We start from the raw sequence: 19,208 nt of genomic DNA on the forward strand, positions 1-19,208 counted from the left end.
CAAGTTTTAGCAGAATGTTTATAAATATCTTTCAAGATGGATTACTTTGTCAAGTGACTAATCACATCCATTCAAATTAATTTTTATTATCTGAAATTTCATAAGGTGAATTCATTTCAAATTGTAGCAATAAGTGTACCTGTATACACACATAAGGACAGAAACATCTATATATGCACCATGTAAGCCCAAAGACATATCAATGTATTTAAAAGATACACACATGTATTGATTCATGACTCATCCATTATTTAGGGTAAGCATTTACCTTTTTACTAGGTACCATGCTAGAAGCTGGGAATAATAATCTAAATAAGTCGTGATCAGTACCTGACTTAAGGAAGCTTATGGTCTACTGGGAATCCAATGCAAAATAAATAATTAAACACATTGAGAACAAAATGACCCATGCCATACAGGTGTATATGGAAGACACTGCATAGAGAAAGGTAGAACAATTCTGTCTAGGGGAGTCAGGTAGGACTAGTAATGGTAGGATGTCCTGCCATCACAGGAAGGGACATCCTTTCCATCACAACAAGAAAAGTCAAATAGTCATTTGCAAGAAGAGGGATTGAAGAGGAGCAGGTCTAGAGGCAGGATATTCTCCAGGAGCTTTGTATAGTGGTCCCAGTAAGAGATAATAAAGACCAGATTTACAGTCATATTGGTGGGTATGTATCCTGAAGATATTTAGACTACTACAATCAATTAGACCTGCTGAGCCATCGGATGTGGAAGGGTGAGAGAAGAGGAATTTGGAGTGAAATACAGATTTCTGGCAAATGAGAAGGTGGGTAATTATGCTACTAGCTGAGATGGAACTATATAAGGACACAAGGACAAAGAGAAGAGGCATTAGCACCCAAGAGTTGCCAACAAAGTTTTGCAAGTTAGAGAAGAGAAAACTGACTGTAAAGTATAGGACGTTCCACAGAATGGAACACTGATGAGAAGTGCATAAACACTTGGAAATCCACAGGGACCATGGAGGACAGGGGTGAGGCATGACAATAAAACAGGGGGACAATTAAAAGAGTAGTTGGATCCTCATTTCACTTCCTCTTCCCACTTTCAAAATTCTGAATAGATGACATAATGGCATCTCAGTGGGAGATGAGAAGATTCTTTCCCAAAGAAACTGGCTGTTCAGACAAGTGCTCCAAATATTGATATCTGGAAGCCCCTTAATGCAACAGCTTGCTCCCTACCTGATCCATGTACAATGAAGCCTGCTAGTCATTAAGTTTTCTGCACACGTAACACTTTCTAGTTTCACTATGCCTTGTTCTTACGTGTGAACAAATAACTAAAGATGATCAGACATTTGAAGAAAGTTTCCAAAATGAAAAAGAAAGAGAGAGAACAAACAGTAAAAAGTCTTGAAATTAAATGAAAAATATTCAAGACACAGATGGAAAAAATTTCTTGATTTGAATTAATGTGCTTAGATAAGAAAATCTCATACTTTAAAAAAGGTATGCTATGAAATAGCAATTAACAGAGAACAAATAAAAGCTTTAGGAAGCTGAGAAAGTTTGTTATGTAAGGTCATTGATATCTCCCCCAAAGTAGAGTAAGCTATGAAAAATAACATAAAATATGGAAGACACTTGGAGGATGCTATGGTTTGAATATGTTGTCTCCAAAATTCAGGTGTTGCCAATGTGATAGTTTTAAGAGGTGGGGTCTTTAAGAGGTTATTAGGCCAGGATGAGGGCTCCTCTCTTTGTGAATGGAATTAAAGCCCTTATAAAAGAAACTTCACACAGCTTTCCACTCATTTGCCCTTCTGCCTTCTGCCAAGTGAGGACACAGCAACAAGGTGCCATTCTGGAAGCAGAGGGCAGCCCTCACCAGACAACCAATACTGATGGCACCTTAATCTTGGACATCCTAGCTTCCAGAACTGAGGGAAATAAATTTCTATTCTTTATAAATTACCTAGTCTCTGTGGTATTTTGTTATAGCAGCATAAGTGATTGAGACAAAGGATCAATCCAGAATATCCAATTCATAAATAATAAGAGCTCCAAAAAATGAAAAAAATAAACAGAGAAAATGGAAAGGAAGAAATTATTCCAGAATCAAGCCATGTGTCTTCATATTTAAGGGGCCCACAGTTCTTAAGTGAAAAAAGATAGATTATAGTGAAATTTCAGAATACCATGAATAAAGAAAAAATATAAAACCTTTGAGATAAAATGAGATGACATAGAAGAAACAAGATATAGAATTACAAAAGATTTTTTAATAGCAACACCAAAAATCAATGGTGACTCAATGGCCAGATGCAGTGGTACACACCATTCTCTGCAAACACATCTATAGATTGAATGTAATCACAATAAAAATTCCAACAATTTTTTTGAAACCTCGTAAGCTGATTCTAACATTTATATAAAAATACAAAAGATCAAAAATAGCCAATACATTCTTAAAGAAGAACCAGGTGGGAGAAAATGCTCTTCCAGATATCACAATTTATTTTTTTATTTTTTTGAGACAGAGTCTCATTCTGTTGCCCGGGCTAGAGTGCCAAGGCCTCAGCCTAGCTCACAGCAACCTCAAACTCCTGGGCTCAAGCAATCCTCCTGCCTCAGCCTCCCGAGTAGCTGGGACTACAGGCATGCGCCACCATGCCCAGCTAATTTTTTTCTGTATATATTTTTAGTTGTTCATATAATTTCTTTCTATTTTTAGTAGAGATGGGGTCTCGCTCTTGCTCAGGGTGGTCTTGAACTCCTGAGCTCAAATGATCCACCCACCTCGGCCTCCCAGAGTGCTAGGATTACAGGCGTGAGCCACCGTGCCTGGCCCACAATTTATTGTAAAGTTATAATAAATAAGACAATGTACTTGTGTAGGGATAGACAACCACTGGAAGAAATAGAGAATGCAGTCACCTATCCAGATACATATTATCATGTGATTTATCTAAAAGGGAGCTCTGTATAACATTGGTAAGAGCATAGCCTTTTCAACACTGGGTAGTTAGGTATCTATGTGGAAGAATTTTAAATTGGATCCCTATCTCACATCATACACAAAAGCTAATCTCAAATGGATTGGGATTGGCCAATATATGAAAGAAAACCCAACAAAATTAATAATATCCTCTAATACAGAAGAATATCTTCATGACCTTGAAAATATCTTAAACAAGTTATCTTAAATAAGAAACAAAAGCATCAATCATATAAGAAAAGATTGAAACAACTGACTGCATTAAAATTAGGAACTTCTGTTTATCAAAAGATACTATGAAGAAAGTAAAACTATAGAGTGGAAGAAAATATTCCCAACACATTCAACTGACAAAGGCCTTGGATCTAGAAAGGGGAAAGGACTTTTGCATCTCTTATGAGTGGAAGTACAAATGGTTAATGAATATATTAAAAGGCACTCATTGCTTTAATAAACAAGGAGGTACAAATTAAAGGTACAGTGAAAAACCACTATAAAAGCACCAGTTTGGCAAAAATTAAGAAGTTTGACAATCTAAAGTATTTGCAAAGATGTGAAATAATGGGATTTTTGCATATTGCTTATGAGAATGTTGACTGGTACAACTTTAAAAGCAATTTGGTAGAATCTATTAAAGTTGAAGATATGCATATACCATGAACCAGTAATTTCCCTTTTGTGTGCCCTAGAGAAATGTATGTATGTATATATCAAGAAATGTGTATAGAAATGGCCATGTTCCATCTGTAAAATGGTGATTAAAAAAAAAAAAAAAGAAATGGCCCTGTTAATAGCCATTTTTCGTAATCAGCCCAAACTGGAATCAACCCAAAATCTCCAACCACAATAAAATGAATAAATAAATTGTAGTATATTTATTCATTGAAATACTATACAGCAATAAAAATGAATAAATCATAGCTACACGAAACAGCCTGGATCAATCACAAAACAATGTTTAGTGAAAAAAAGAAGGAAATAAGACACAAAGGGATACACATGGTTATTTATATAAAGTTCAAAACAGGCAAAACTAAACTATTTTTTTTAGAGATGCTTATTTGTCAGAACTATAAAGAAAAGGAAATGATTACTATAAAAGCCAAGATGATAATTATCTCTAGAGGGAAGGAGGAAGGCAGTTATGACTGGGAAGAGACACAGGAAGAAAGGACTTTTGGGATGCGCCAGTGACATTTTCTCTCTTGATCTGCATAGTGATTACACAGTTGTTCACTGTCTAATTTGTCACTATATTGTATCTATGTATTTTATGTGCTTTCTTTATTTAGTGATTTTATAATTTAATTAAAAGAATATATGCACATAGTTTTACAAATCAGACAAATATGCACTGTAGGACTCTGGCTGGATTGATTTTTTTTTTTCAGGGTCAGACATGTAACCAATGAAACACCAATCTTTTTCTGAGACTTTCAGAAAAGAGTCTTTGCCCTTTTCCATTATTCTTTCCCACTCCAGAATGGTCTGAGGAGCTCCTATGGCAGCAATTCTTCCTTCATTGGCTGTTCTAGTTCAGTCTAGTATGGTCCAAATCAATGGATTTAATATGAAAATAATCAGGTGAACATTTGTCCACTTTACTTCCAACCTCTGGCCAGCTCTGTGGGAGATAGACAAGGGAAAAATATGGGCCTTTTTGTTCAATGATCTGACAACCTAATTTTGGAGACAACTAAAACAAAGGAAACAAAACTGTGGTGGCTGTGCAGGACTGAAACATGCTACACACCCATTAAAGGAAGCACTTCAGGAGCTAGTAAAATTCTGCCAGCCCCAACCTTCTCAGCCAGTCTACCAGGAAGTGAGTGTGCTTGTCACATCAAAATACAGAGGCTTTAACATGTGCAAATCCAAATTTCCTTCAAAGGGGCACAAAAAAGAAAATAATAAAAAGCAGAGTTGTCCAGTCATGGTGACTCATGCCTATAATTCCAGCACTTTGAGAGACCAAGGCAGGAGGATCACTTGAGCCCAGGAGTTGGAGACCAGCTTGAGCAACATAGTAAGAGCCTGTCTCTACAAAAAATTTAACAAATTAACCAGACATGGTGGTGTCCCAGCTACTCAGGAGGCTGAGCCAGGAGGATTGCTTGAGCCCAAGAGTTTGAGGTTGTGGGGAACTGTGACCACACCAGTGTACTCCAGCTTGGGCCACAGAGCAAGACTCTGTCTCTAAACAAACAAAAAACAAACAACAACAACAAAGAAACAAAACAAAAGCAGAGTCTTATGTCCAACAGATATGAGTATAAATGTTTACCAAAAGAAATGTACTAGAATGATCAAAGATGCACTATTTGTAACAGCTCCTCCCAATGGACAACTTCCCAAATGTCCATCAGCTGTAGCATGGATAAATTGTTGTATAGTTACTCAATGGAACACTATATAGCAAGTAGAATGAATGAATCAAGAAACCAAAGAAAAAAGAATACATATTGTATGATCCCATTTATAGGAAGTACAAAAATTAAAAACTAATTTGTGCTCTTATAAGTCAGGATAATGTGAGCCCTGGATGGGAGGTGGGTAGGTGAATAACCGGCTGGGACATGAAGGGACCCTGGGATACTGGAAGTTTTCTGTTCTTGGTCTGGATGCTGGTATGTTTAGTCTCAAAATTCAAAGGGCTATACACTAATGACATGTGCACTTCTCAGTATATAAATTACACTTCGACAAAAAGCTAAAACTACAAGACATTTTTTTAAAAAATTGATTTCTATATAATCTCTTGTATGGTATCTTATAATTAACACAGCATGCTCAAATGACCCAGTGAGGTATGAACTTAATAGCTCTATTTTATAGATGTGGAAAACTGAGGCTCAGAAAGATTAAATGACATACACATTGTCACATAGCTGTCAAGAAACAGAACTGAGAATGACCAAGATGGTGGGGAGAGTCAAGTTCTGTGCCAGTAACTGCTGGTTATTTCTCCAGGAGAAGGAAGTTTTTCCCAAGGGTTTCGATTTGTCTGTGTTGTTTTTCAGGAGAAGAGCTGGAGTGGGTAGCGGGAACCAGTACAAAAGAAGTGGGCTCTTGAACAACACATGTAAAGTGTGCAGCCAGAGCTTGGTTCACAGTGGAGCCTTAATATCAGTTTATTAAGTATGGAATGTCTGATTTCCTTAAGTACTAAGTTTGACAGTTGATATCTCTGACATTTCCCTTTGATAGTTTTTGTGTGTGTGTGTGTGTGAAGGTACATCCTTAGTCTTTCAAATGCATGTTTTGGCTTGTGACTATCTTTCAAATTTTTTTTTAGAGCAATTTTTTTGAAACCATGGATAAGTCCAAAATTCATGTTATTTTTGAATATGAATTCTGTCATGGAACCAATGCAGTACAGACAGATCAAAATATCAACACAGTGTTTGGGAAGGATGTGGCTAATGAATGCACAGTACATCCATGGTTTGAGAAGTTCTGTTCTGGTGATTTTAATCTTGAAAATGAGCTATATGGGTGACCTGACACCAAGGTGGATAATGATGAGCTGAAAGCTGTAGTGGAAGCAAATCTATCTCAGTCTACGTGTGAATTAGCAGAAAGATTTGCCATTACTATTCCAACAATATTGGACCATTTGAAACAAATGGACAAGGTAAAGAAGCTGGATAGATGGGTACTACATGAATTAAATAAGCATCAGAAGAGAGATTGTCTTGAAGATTGCCTTTCTTTGCTGTCATGACATAAAGGTGAACTATTGTTACACTGTATTGTTATGTGTGATGAAAAATGGATTCTTTCTGACAATCGCAAGCGTTCGTCACAATGGTTGGATAAAGATGAAGTGCCAAAACACAGTCCAAAACAGAATACTTATCCAAAAAAGCTAATGATGTCTGTTTGGTGGTCCAGTGCTGGTATTATCCACTACGGATTCATGAAACCTGGTCTATTGATTACAGCGGATGTCTACTGCAACTAATTGGACAAAATGATGAGTATGCTTGCAATGAAGCAGGTGAGACTGGTTAATAGAGACAGGCCAATCCTCTTGCAAGACCACATGTTTTAAAAAAAAAAACACTGCTCAAACTACAGAACCTGGACTTGGAAACTCTCTGTCATCCACTGTATTCACCAAAACTTGCACCAACTGACTACCGCCTCTTCCAGGCTTTGGACCACTTCTTGCAAGGAAAAATATTCAATTCTCAACAAGCTGTGGAAAACAAAGCCTTTCGTGATTTCATCGCCACTCACTCTCCAGGCTTCTTCGCTGCTGGCATAAGCAGGCTACCATTAAGATGGCAAAACTGTCTCAATAGTTTAGTTGCATACTTTGATTAATTGTACTGCTTCTTGTTTGAGATATAATAAACTAAACTTTTTATTCAAAATTGGACATTTCATATTTTATGACCTAATAGATGCTACTTTTCTCCTCACACACCAGCCCTTTTCCAGGGAAATAGCTTGGGGCAGAATGCTGGGGAGCTCTGGCAAGTCCGGAGTGGACCCTGCCCACCTCTGGACAGAGCGACCAGGCCAGGGTCCCAGGCTTGTGCTGAAGCCTGTTGTCTCCACCGCCAGAGCAAAGCTGTCCTGGGGTCAGGAGTGTGGAGGAAGGGCTTCTAATTTGGGTCCAAGTTCCTTACTGATTATTGGTAAGGCCAGTTAGGAGCACAGTAGCAGAGTCCAGGACGTGGAGTAGAAGCCCAGTGTGAGCAGAAAGGTTCCTGACACCCTGATATCTGAAAGTGTGTGTGTGGGGGGGGGGGGGGGGGTCGGCTCCGTTGTGTGCTCTCTGCTGACATTCTTGCTGGTCCCTTCTTTCAAGACATCTGAGCCAGCCCGGGCAGGGTGGAGGGTGGAGTGTATGCACTGGTTCCTGCTTAGATCCCAGACAACCCCGTGCTGAGTTCCTCTGCACTTTTAGCAACCCGTTTTTCTGGGTCTGTAAACCAGCCTTGTTCCTTTACCTAGAGGGGTGCAGGTTTTCCCAATGAGCTTCCCCGCCGGCCTTAGATTTCACATCATGACAGCGACACCTAGTGTCTACGTGTGAAAGTCCAGCCGGGCCCCGTCCGTAGGGGCTCTGGGAGCCAGGGGAGGAGGCGTTTACAGAGGTTCCAGACACTTCCACACTTTACACACAGCTTCCAGGAGTTGGTGCTCCCGCGCCGCCAATTCCACACAACCCAGCCCTTAATCACATCCTTTTTTTTTTTTTTTGAGACAGAGTCTCACTCTGTTGCCTGGGCTAGAGTGCCGTGGCGTCAGCCTAGCTCACAGCAACCTCAGACTCCTGGGCTCAAGTGATCCTCCTGCCTCAGCCTCCCGAGTAGCTGGGACTACAGGCATGCACCACCATGCCCAGCTAATTTTTCTATATATTTTTAGCTGTTCATATAATTTCTTTCTATTTTTTAGTAGAGACGGGGGTCTTGCTCTTGCTCAGGCTGGTCTCGAACTCCTGAGCTCAAACGATCCACCCACCTCAGCCTCCCAGAGTGCTAGGATTACAGGCGTGAGCCACCTCGCCCGGCCTCTTAATCCCATCCTGCCCTGAGTTGCTCCCAGTTTCTTGTGTAATTCTTTAAGTTCATTTTATCTACCCAATTTTTCCAAAGGTTTGAGGCTAGGGCTGTTAGAGACACATCTCTTTAGAGCTGGATGGGAATTTAGGGTCCTCTTATCTGACCTATTTATTTTTCAGATGGGAAAACGCAGATGTGGGTGAGGGGGAGGTGACAGGAATTGCCCAGGCAATTAAAAGTGAAATTTGGACAAGAGCCCAGATCTTCTGAGTACTCTCTGTCCAGTGTTTTCCATGGCACCATGCCATTTCTTTGTGTCACCCACAATGCTTGCACATAATAGGTGCCTGGCACACAGTAGGTCCCCGTAGACAAGTCTGACTGATAGATCATAGCCTTGCCACCTTGCTTGCCACTGGGGTGAGTTTCCAACTGTCATCTGGGCCATCTCCCACTTCTGAGCCTTTTGAGAGTCCTGACAATGAAAGTGGGCACTCTCTGCATAATAGGTCATTGTCTCTTCCATTTATAAAGCACACAGTGTGGACTCAAGTGGAGAGGAAATGAAGATGAGACTCAATTTAAAGTGTCCCAATCTCAGCATCTATTCAGATAAAGCCAAGACCATGGGCTTCAAAAGCTCTAGCTCAGCGCCTCTCAAGCCTGCACAGGCATCTAGATCTCCTGGGAATCTTGTTGAAATGCATATTCTGATTCAGAAGGTCAGGGGTGAGACCTGAGACTCTGCATTTCTAACTAGCTCCTGGAGGCTGCCGACCTTGCTGCCGAACCTGTGAACCGCACTTCGAGGATCAAGGATGTAGACAACTACCCCAAGTTCGCCCCAGTGGCCCCTTCAGGGAGGACCAGGGGCCCCACCTAAGCCCCTCCGTCCACCTCAGCCCCTGCTGTGGCCACTCTGGCCTCAGCTTCAAGGGAAAAGGAAAGGCACTGAAGCAACTGTAAGTACTGCAGCCCTCTCCTCACCAAGCCCCCTACCTCCCTCCTGAAGCTCCTGCCCCTGGGCAGTAGGAAGAGGAAGGCGAGGTTGCACCTGCCCTAAATGTTGCACAGAAACGGGGAGATAGACTTGTGCCTCACAGTTTCCCTGAGGAACAGCCCTGTGTGGTTGCCATTTTATAACTGAGTACTCGTGGCATCCCTATAAGCCAGAGGGTTCTCTTTTTAATTATAAAATATATTTTAATATATGTAGTTTAATTATAAGATATATTTTTATGGATTATGCATATGCTCATTTGTGCTATTATTTTTCTGACACCAAGCACACCAAAAAATTGTTCACTATTACTAAATTAAAAGGAAATAGGGATTTGTTGAGCCACAATGACATGGCCAATAATACTGTGATGAGTGTCTCCACATGTTTCCTCACCTAATACTCACAATGCTCCTGCAAGGTGGTGTGATTACTGCATTTTACCACCAGGTGATGAAACTGAAACTTAATGAGTTTGAGTAACTCACTCAGGACCATCCAGTTAGGGATAGGAGCTCAGACATGTTTGAAAAGTTTCTTTCAATTAAGAAATTTAATTGAAGAAATACAATGATAATAAATACTAACATTTGCGGTGTGTTTACCATGAGCCAGATACTGCTCTAAGCATTTGCATTAATTCATATAATCTTCACATCAATCTTATGAGGTAGGTATTCTAATCACCTCCATTTTACAGATGAAGAAACTAGTCACAGAAACCGCAAATGAATGGCCAAGTCACACAGCTAATAAGTGATAAAGCTGGGATTGCAGTACAATCTGGTTCCAGAGAACTACACTCAAGCACTAGTTCACATTGCCTATCAATTTCCTAAATCTCATAGTGAGTGGAAATCACCTCTCCTCTTGTTATGTCACCCTTTCTTATTCAGTGCATACTACCATACCCCGGAAAATCCCTGTTTGCCAGTCTAGCATGCATCTACGTTTCTGGTTTCCAGCTAGAACCGCCTAGGGCTTTGGGCTCCATTTATATCTGGCAGAGGCTGAGGTCACTCGGGAGAACCCGCTTCCCCATTAGCTGGAAGTTGAAGGAGTCTGAAAGAGTTGGGGAAGTCATGAGCTTCTCTATGGGCTGGTCACCCTCTCCCACCTTGTCAAGCTGGCCTAAGTCAGAGGACAAAAAGATAAGGCTTAGGGCTTGGCTGACAGAGCAGGGCTGGCCCTGTAGGAGCCCACTCTATAGACACAATAAATGTTGGATGTACACACAGGGCCTTCTGACTGGAAATGTTTTCTCACTCTATAGTCTTAACTCCTCATTTCCTATTTACCTTTTATTTTCCTGAGTCTTATTTTCCTACCTGAAGGATTCCAGAGGTGAAGGTGGCTTCGCATTTCTGTATGCACAGGAATCTCGGCTATATGTACCTATCCCAACTTTCCCTGGGCTGCACGATTGTGGGCAGGTTGTTTTAACCTTTTTTAAACTTTAGTTTCCTCACCTGTAATGTGGGAATAATGAGAATCTACTGCAAAGGATCACTGCACAGGCATAATAAATTTAGTGCTGTGCTTATTATCATAGGCCCATCAAGAGTAGCTATTAAATATTAGGCAAGGCATGGGTGGCTCACACCTGTAATCCTAACACTCTGGGAGGCCGAGATGGAAGGATCACTTGAGCTCAGGAGTTCAAGACCAGCCTGAGCAAGAGCGAGACTCTGTCTCTACTAAAAATAGAAAAATTAGCTAGGTGTGGTGGCTCATGCCTGTATTCCCAGCTAATCAGGAGGCTGAGGCAAGAGGATCGCTTGAGCCCAGGAGTTTGAGGTTGCAGTAAGCTATGATGTTGCCACTGTACTCTAGCCAGGGTGATAGAGCGAGACTCTATCTCAAAAAAAAAAAAAAGAAGAGTAGATATTTATTAATATAATGTATAAATACATTCCTTCTGAGTCAATGAATGAGATGAATGAACATTAGGGGAAATTGAGAAGACTAATCCGATTCCTGACAACTTTTTTCTTTTATTTTCATTATTTTTTTTATTTGTTATTTTATTCATCCTAGTCACATGGAACCTGGAACTGACAACTTTCTTAAAAGTGGATATTTAGAAATTTGTTGTTTTTGGTGAGAACCGGGTTTAAAAAAAAAAAAAGCTCACTAAATTTGTATGGGAAGACTCCAAGGACAAACTTCCTCAACTTTATAACTTTGCCAGGGACTAGGCTGCTTTTTAGCAGCTGATGGTAGAACAAGCCTTTCAAACCTTCCTTTGTTTCAACATTGACCTTGTTCCACATGTAAACCCAAAGCTTTCCACTGGAAACCTCTAGAATGACTAGATGCGTTTCTTTGGGGGGGGGCAAGGCAGGGGAGGGAGTGCATTATGTGACTGCTTTCTACGAACAGAGCAAATTTACTTATTTTGTTGGTGCTTTGGAGAGAAAACTAAGTTATCAAAAGAACTTAAGGTACTGTGGTAATATCAGTACACCTACTGATAAGACTGAAAACTTTTTTGAAAACAAGAAACAAAGTCTGAAAGCAGAAAATAGTTTTTCTTGTCTCAGGATAATAGACTTTAAAATAATATGGTTGTTTTTCATTGGTCTTTTTTTCTGCTTGTTATGTCTATTGAATGCAGTATTTTTCTTGAAAACCAATTTATTCTTCAAATCAAGATACAGCTGGTATACTGATTGTAGTATCCCTGTTTTTTTAATGGGTTGTGTTTGACTTGTAAAAATAAAATAAAATACAAATAACATCACCTATATGCTAACTATATGACTCAAATTTGAAAATGTCTGTGACTGGGTTTCTAATGTGATTGCAATGGATCATAAAAGTGGGTGAGAGACACTAGTTTCCCAAGTTAGGGTGTCTATTTACCATCTGCTGGAATCTGTGACACTTAGGAATAAGACAGTAATCAGCCGGGAAGAAATGACTGCTGTTGACTCATCAATCCACGTACTCTGCACTAATTACAGTGCCTCAGTTTCCCTATTTTATAAAATGAAGCTGTCACCTGCCTACTTCTCTGTAGTGTTTGGAAAGTCCGGGGAGATAATAGACTTTGAGTGCTTTGAAAATACAGAATACATTATAAATGCTGAATAATAATAATGGGAAGTCTTTAATAACAGAGGTCTTTTAATAATACTCATCAAGTATAATAACATTACTAACCAGTAGGAACAAGACAGAGTGCGTCTCTGTCTTCTTAATCATTGGTTTGTCTCATGGGAAATGGTGAGGGGTTGGCACTTCATTCAGGTTGGTTATGATGCCGGTGGGGGGCATGGGGGTGGGCAAGAGCCCCTCGGGGAGGCTTGCAGCACGCTGTCACTCCTGGACTCGCCACCTAACATTTCGGTTGCCTGTAGGAAGACACGCCCATGCAATTCGGAGAGGAACACAGGCATCACAGCTTAACTCCTATGCCCAGGGAACATGATGTTAAAATTCCAGTCCTAGCAGGTTGGAGAAAGAAGGGAAGGTACCTGGGACCCAAGCAAGTTGTGGGCGTGCGGATCTGTCCCGTGGCCCCGTGCGGCCACCTTATCCTGCCGCAAGATGGCGACAATCCAGCTGGAAACGGTCGCAGGGGCCGCCCTGCCGGCTTCAGCCCGAGAGGGGCTTCCTCCCGCAGACACAAAGAAAGAATCTTCCGAGCCGGGGGAGAGGCATTGGGTCGCTCTACGAACGGGGATCGGAAGAGGCCGAGACAAAGGCCGCCCCGAAAAGAAGTGGGCAGCTTCCCTCTCACTTCCGTCGGCTGCAACTTCACGGGGCTGAAATCACTGGGGGGGATTTTGTGCAAAAACACCCGAGAAATTCCAGGTTTGACCCCTCCCTCTGCCCCGAGGCCCGCCAGATGCTTCCCCGGGCGGCGACATTCCCAGGATTCCGGCAGGGGGAGCGGGCGCTGCCCCGGGCGGGGCGGCGCGGACGGAGCGGCCGGGGCCCCTCCCGGCCCTACACCCCGCCGGGCGAGTGGTCCGCCGCACCCCACCCCTGGCCTGGGCGGGGCAGGGCGAACCCCGCCAGCACCACCCCTGGGGCCCCGGTGTCTTCGGGGTTCAGGACCATGGACCTGAGCACCTGAGACTGCGGGGCTGTGAGGCTCCGAATCCAGGCTGCTGCCGCAAAGGCGCGCCCTCCCCTCCTGCTGCCCAGTTTGCCTGGGAAAAGGTCCAGAGGTCATCCCTGGCTTGGGGGCAGGCGCTCTCTTTGTTTTCTTTCTTTTGTTTCGTTTTGAATGTAAGGAACCACCACACCCGTATTTGTTTCAGGCTGGGGTAAACTTGCTTCGAAACAAACAGTGTTAGAGAACTCACAGATTCCCATGTCAGGGTTCCAAGTACAGTTTAAGAGACCCTCCTGGGCTTCAGAGCCTGAGCGCTGGCCAGTCCGGCCTCCATTGTCCAGCCCTTGGCCTGACGGTGGCAGCCCTGGGCAGATCCCTGCTCCTCTAGCCTCCCACCATTATTATCTCCATTTTATAGAGGAGGAAAGTGAGGCTTATGAAACCGCCTTCACAAATTGATAAAGGGGTACAAGGCGAGAACTGTGGTAAGAGCCTAGCTAAAAATAAGGCACAAGCCTAGCTAAAAATAATGATAATAATTAGCCACTGTCCCCCTGTTTGCTTCTCTATAATTGCCACTCTGGAGCCACACAGCTGGTGGTCATAAAGATTCTTAGCTTTCTCCATAGACAACATCAGCTTTTTGAAACCTAGGGGTAGTTTCTGAGATATCTTCCAGGTCCTGCATTCCAAAGGAATGGGTAACCCACCCAGACCATGAGGAACTGACTCAACCGGTCTTGTGACCCCCACCCAAGAACCTGGTCAGCAAAGAAGACAATTTCTATAACCCTATGGTTCCGCCCCAAACCCAGCCAATTAGCAGACTCAATTGCCTATGCCAAACTGTCTTTAAAAACCCTGTCTCTCAAATTCTCAGGAGGCAGATTTGAGAAATGTCTCCTGTCGCCTCACTTAGCACCATGCGGATGAAACTCTCTGCTGCAAATCCTCCTGTCTCAGTGCATTGGCTTCCTCTTGGGCAGTGGGCAAATGAACCTGGTTGGGCGGCAACACTTAGAGATGTTGAATACTTTGCCCAAGACCATACAACCCTTATATAGTGGGGCTAGAATTTGAATCCAGATCTGCATTTCTCCAAAGCACCAGGCTGTACTACTACCTCCTTAGGTAGCCCCAACAGCCCCACTGTGAGACAACTGGATTATATAAAGAAATACGTGGTGCTGTGGGTGTGCTTAACACTGACATGGGCCACCAAGGATATTTTGGACTCTTTTTGCCTTTAGTGTGGGCTGTAGAAGTGGGCTAGTGTAGCTTGCCCTCTCTCCTTCCTTCAACAAATGTTTACTTGAGTGCATGTTATTTACCAGGAACTTTTCTAGACATCGAGACATCCCAGGATACAAGGCAGACCACAATTACTAGCTATGTGACCTGGGCAAGTTGCTTAATGTGCTAGTTATTAAGCTATTGACTCTCACCCGACCTACCTTCTGTATGTGGCTTTGAGATGCTGCAGCTGGGATTCTGCAAACCACATTTCTCGTTTGCAGCTGCTCCCTGTTAATCTCTGCCACTAGGAGCGCTAGAGGGAGACTCAAGGCAGGAGGAGGAATGGGACACATTCCTTTCTGTAGCCTTGCTAGCCCTGTCAGCTTCACCCCAGCATCAGCAGCAGGTTCTGGCCTCCAGCTTTCTTCAGCACTTCCAGCCCACTGTCATCGTAACCCCTCAAATGTGTCAGCACAAGGGGGGCAGCCACTCCTCCTCTGCAGCCTAGGCTCTGGGGTCCCTTCTCGGAGTTTTCATAACCCAACCTCTTCCCTTTGTTTCCCAGCCCTGGTGTGGTAGCTGCTTTCTCCATTGACTATCTCTGTTACCCCGGTGTTTGCTTTTTTCTGGCTCTTTGATACCTACAACCAATGATATGCTTGTAAATATTTAATAACTAGTTCTCTAGGAAAAAGACAACAACAAAAGGAACCTGATTTGTAATGTGTGCCAATTTCTGTAATATAAATCATTCACCATCGATAATTTTTAACTACCAACATAGCATCCCTCAGCTTCACAAGCTGGTGTGAGCAGATCCAGGATATGCCAGCAACCCATCCCCTATATTAAAATCTGTCTGCTGAAGTACCTAGTGTGGTTTCTGTTTTCATGACTGGGCTCTGACTGATAGCACTTAAGCTCCTGAGCATCTATTTTTTTGGCTCCAAAATGGACTTACTACCATTTTTTTCTAACAGTGTTGTTGGGATGATATACAACAATACAAAGAAAAATTCTGAAAATTACTTTTAAAATTTGGAGACTATAACACAGTTTCTAGAAATTTCTGCCAGAAGGATATAAAGTCAAGATGATGAAAGTAGGTAAAGTAGATTAATGATGGCTCACAGAGGTGTTCCAGGTGCTTTTATTAATAGAACCCAGGGTGACCTCAGAGCATGGGTGAAGCCTGATGACTAAGAATCGGAGAACTAGTCATGTCAGTGACTGGATTATGACATCACAATGAGTATGTGTAGATACTTTGTTCTTCAAGAATTCCAGGACTGAATATTGTGCAAACCAAGAAAGCACAGAAACCCAAGGGGCAAACAATTTATGTCATTCAACTACACCACAGATGTGGGGCAGGGTTGAACTTTTACACAGCATTCATATCCTGGATCTGCTCATACCAGCTTGCAAAATTCAGGGATGCTATGTTGGCAGTTTAAAATTATCCATGGTGAATGATTTATATTACAGAAATTGGCACACATTACAATTCTACTTTGTACAAGTACATTCTACTTGTACAAAGGAAAGAAACTTCTGTATTTTTCCATAACTGCTTTAATATTCCCCTTAAGCTCCCAATCTACTGAGCAGTGAGAGGAAACAAACTTTAAACTTTCAAATCACCAGGATCTGTATTTCTGCCATTTTAAATAACCTCTTTTGAATGACCTAGAGTTTACATAAATGCTCAGGCTTCTCATTTCCTCTCCTGCTCCTTTCTAAGATGACCTTTAGGGTATATGGGAGTGTATATGACCTTATGGCACAGGGGAGGAGGCCTCAGAAGCACGTGTCCTCTGCTTTCTTGTCTGTCTCCAGCCTGGCTCATTTAGTCTTTTGTCTCTTCCTGGCACAAGTTACTGGAGTCTGAGATCTCAGATATGTCCCCCTGATTTAACAGCAACAAACACAACAATACCACTGCATAACGAGACTTCTTCATCCTGACCCCAGACTGTAGCTGTTCAATCAGGCTTCTGTCCCTTTATGTTATCTAACGAGGGCACTTAGGAACTTCTAGGTACTGTATATACCATACAAAGGCTGGAACAGCCCAGGGATGCAGCCTCTGCTGCCTCTGCCTTCTCTGAGACCACCCATCTCTGCCCCTCACTGTTGGGTTTAGTGAGGCTAAAGGTGGGGCTCCTCCTAGAGGCCAATGGGCTCCCAAGACCATGCCTGGAAATGGAGTCACCAGTCCAGCTAACTGGGACTCACCAGTGCCCAAATGGATGTCTCTACAGCCTCCTCACCTTGAGGTTCAGCCAGGGAAGGGACTAGAACCCTGGCATTGGCATCTGACCAACTCCCTCTCCCTCTGTCTCTTTTCCCATGCTCCTACCTCTTCAGAATGAACAATCACCACAGTCCCCTTCTTCCTGGGGGGCACCAAGCCTCCTGGCAAAATGGCTGAAGGAGAATCCTCTCTACACATGGAAGAAACTCTGGTCTGGCTTGATACAGGCGCCTCAGTAAAACCAGGAACTATGGCTACAGAGGATGAAAATACGTTGGTTTAGTTCTCTCAAAATATGGGCCCCATTACATACATATAGTTGAATACAACAGTCAACAAAGATAGACTACAGTAACAATTCCAGCCAACAAGAAAATGTATTTTTATAGTTTAAAAAAAAAATCCTTGGTTCCTCTGCTTACTAAAGTTATGCATGCTTATTATAAAACAGATGAACAAAACAACCTAAAATATGTTTTTAAATGTCTAATGAAGTGTCAACCTGAAATAATCAAAAGGCTCAGAATCCAGTTGTAAAGAGTTTATTCAGCTGAAAAGCTGGGAATGGCCATTCTGGGACCCACACACTCCAGAGAAATGGGGACAGTGCTCCAAATGGGGCACATTCTTGCTTATATAGAAAGATAAAGAAATTTAACAGGATTATAGCATTATCTATACAAGGCTGGTGTAAGAGTTACAACGAATTAATTAGTTACAGCTTCTTTTCTTTTCCTTATAGCTGGTTTTCATTTCCTTTCCAATTTAAAAGAGTGTGTTTAACATTCCATCTTAAGACATTGTGATAGCCATGAAGGCTTTGTGTGAGAAAGGTAAGAGGAAGGTTAATCTGTAATGATCACCAGTGGAGAGGGACCAGGTCTTCCCTGGCACCCTTCAGTCATTCACAACATTTTACAAAACAGTGCAGGTAAGGAAGAAGGCCAATCTATAATCAGAGAAACAAAGGTTACAGCTACCTGGTTACAACTGTCTGTCACCTGACTCAGGTCCTATAATCAAAATAATTTAGACTTCCAACAGCTTAAATTTTGAATTACTTATTTTCACAGAAGGGAGCAGAGCTCCTCAGTTCTCCTGGTTTGGCCAAGAGCCACTGCTCATAAAATAACCCAGTTTCCTAAGAGATTCTTCTTTTAACAGGTACCAGGGTCTATTCAGGGGCTAATGAGTTATCGTCCCTGCTAAGCCACTGGGAATCTTCTCTCTTCCTTTTGAGAGTCAGGGCTTGGCAAGGATATTTTCTCTTGAGTTTAGAGACTATGAGCTAGAGAAAAAGAATGGGGTCTGGGGATGGGTCTGAGAAGTAGGGAAGTCACGGATGCAAAGTGCAGTAGAAAATGTGTGTCTGGAGCCAATCTGGATTGAGTTTTGAACTGGACTTCTGCCATACCTTCCTTTATGAGTACACATGCACTCTGGTTTATCTGGGTATGTTCTACAGTGTTTAATGACATTTATAGAATGAGGTGGAAATACAAGCACTGTGGTATCCCTTCTTGGTTACAATATGCTGGAGGCAGGAGGAACTGCTGGGCCCCACTATAAAGACTCTGACAAGCACCATGTGCTTTCCCTTCCTTTCTCTCATTTGATCTTCTAAACAGCCCCATGTGGTGGAAAACTCTATTTAACAAATAGGGAACTAAGAGCCCATAGCAGTTGAAATGATTGCCCCAGATCTCACAGAAAGTAAAAAGTAGAACTGGAACCACACCAAGGTTTCCTAATTTCCTTCAATCTCTTTCCGAGGTTGAGTGTTCCAGATGAGAGCTGAAGTTTGCCAGCCTGTTTGCTGCTCTGCCCAGAAGCAACGGAATTAGTGTAGAAATCACAGTGACCAGATACCCAAGTTGACCTTTTTGGGTTGTTGCCCAGGCAAAGTATAGATTATAGAGGAACATGAACAGGAGAACAAAAGAGGTTAGAGTACATGCTCCATTTGGTGGGTTAGGGGATGGTTAGTGCAGGGGTTGGGGAGGAGAGGAGATAAGGAACAGAACATCCAGTGACTGAAGACAGGATTCCTAGGCTATCAGTATTAAGGGACAACTTAAGGGTCAAACCCAGGCAGCCCTCAATGAATAAGCAGGTGACTTTGCAGTGCCAGTCACCCTAGCCTGCATTTTGAACAGTTGGGGA

The 19,208-nt window shown here is 42.4% G+C and overlaps 2 long non-coding RNA genes across 2 annotated transcripts in view; both read right to left on the reverse strand.

Annotated features, from left to right (window-relative positions):
* LOC123636902 overlaps positions 1-17,275 on the reverse strand; it is a 100,836-nt gene extending 83,561 nt beyond the window's left edge. Inside the window, exon 1 of the long non-coding RNA XR_006734699.1 lies at positions 17,151-17,275. This is a non-coding gene — a long non-coding RNA (uncharacterized LOC123636902). The remainder of the gene's footprint in view (positions 1-17,150) is intronic.
* LOC123636903 lies at positions 12,580-13,381 on the reverse strand. Its single transcript, XR_006734700.1, has 2 exons — positions 12,966-13,381; positions 12,580-12,842 (listed from the first exon to the last, which is right to left on the reverse strand). It is a non-coding gene; the product is annotated as an uncharacterized LOC123636903 (long non-coding RNA).
* Positions 17,276-19,208: the final 1,933 nt, after the last annotated feature.

Source organism: Lemur catta, chromosome 4 (genome assembly GCF_020740605.2).
Source record: "Lemur catta isolate mLemCat1 chromosome 4, mLemCat1.pri, whole genome shotgun sequence".
In the NCBI taxonomy this organism is placed as follows: Eukaryota; Metazoa; Chordata; class Mammalia; order Primates; family Lemuridae; genus Lemur; species Lemur catta.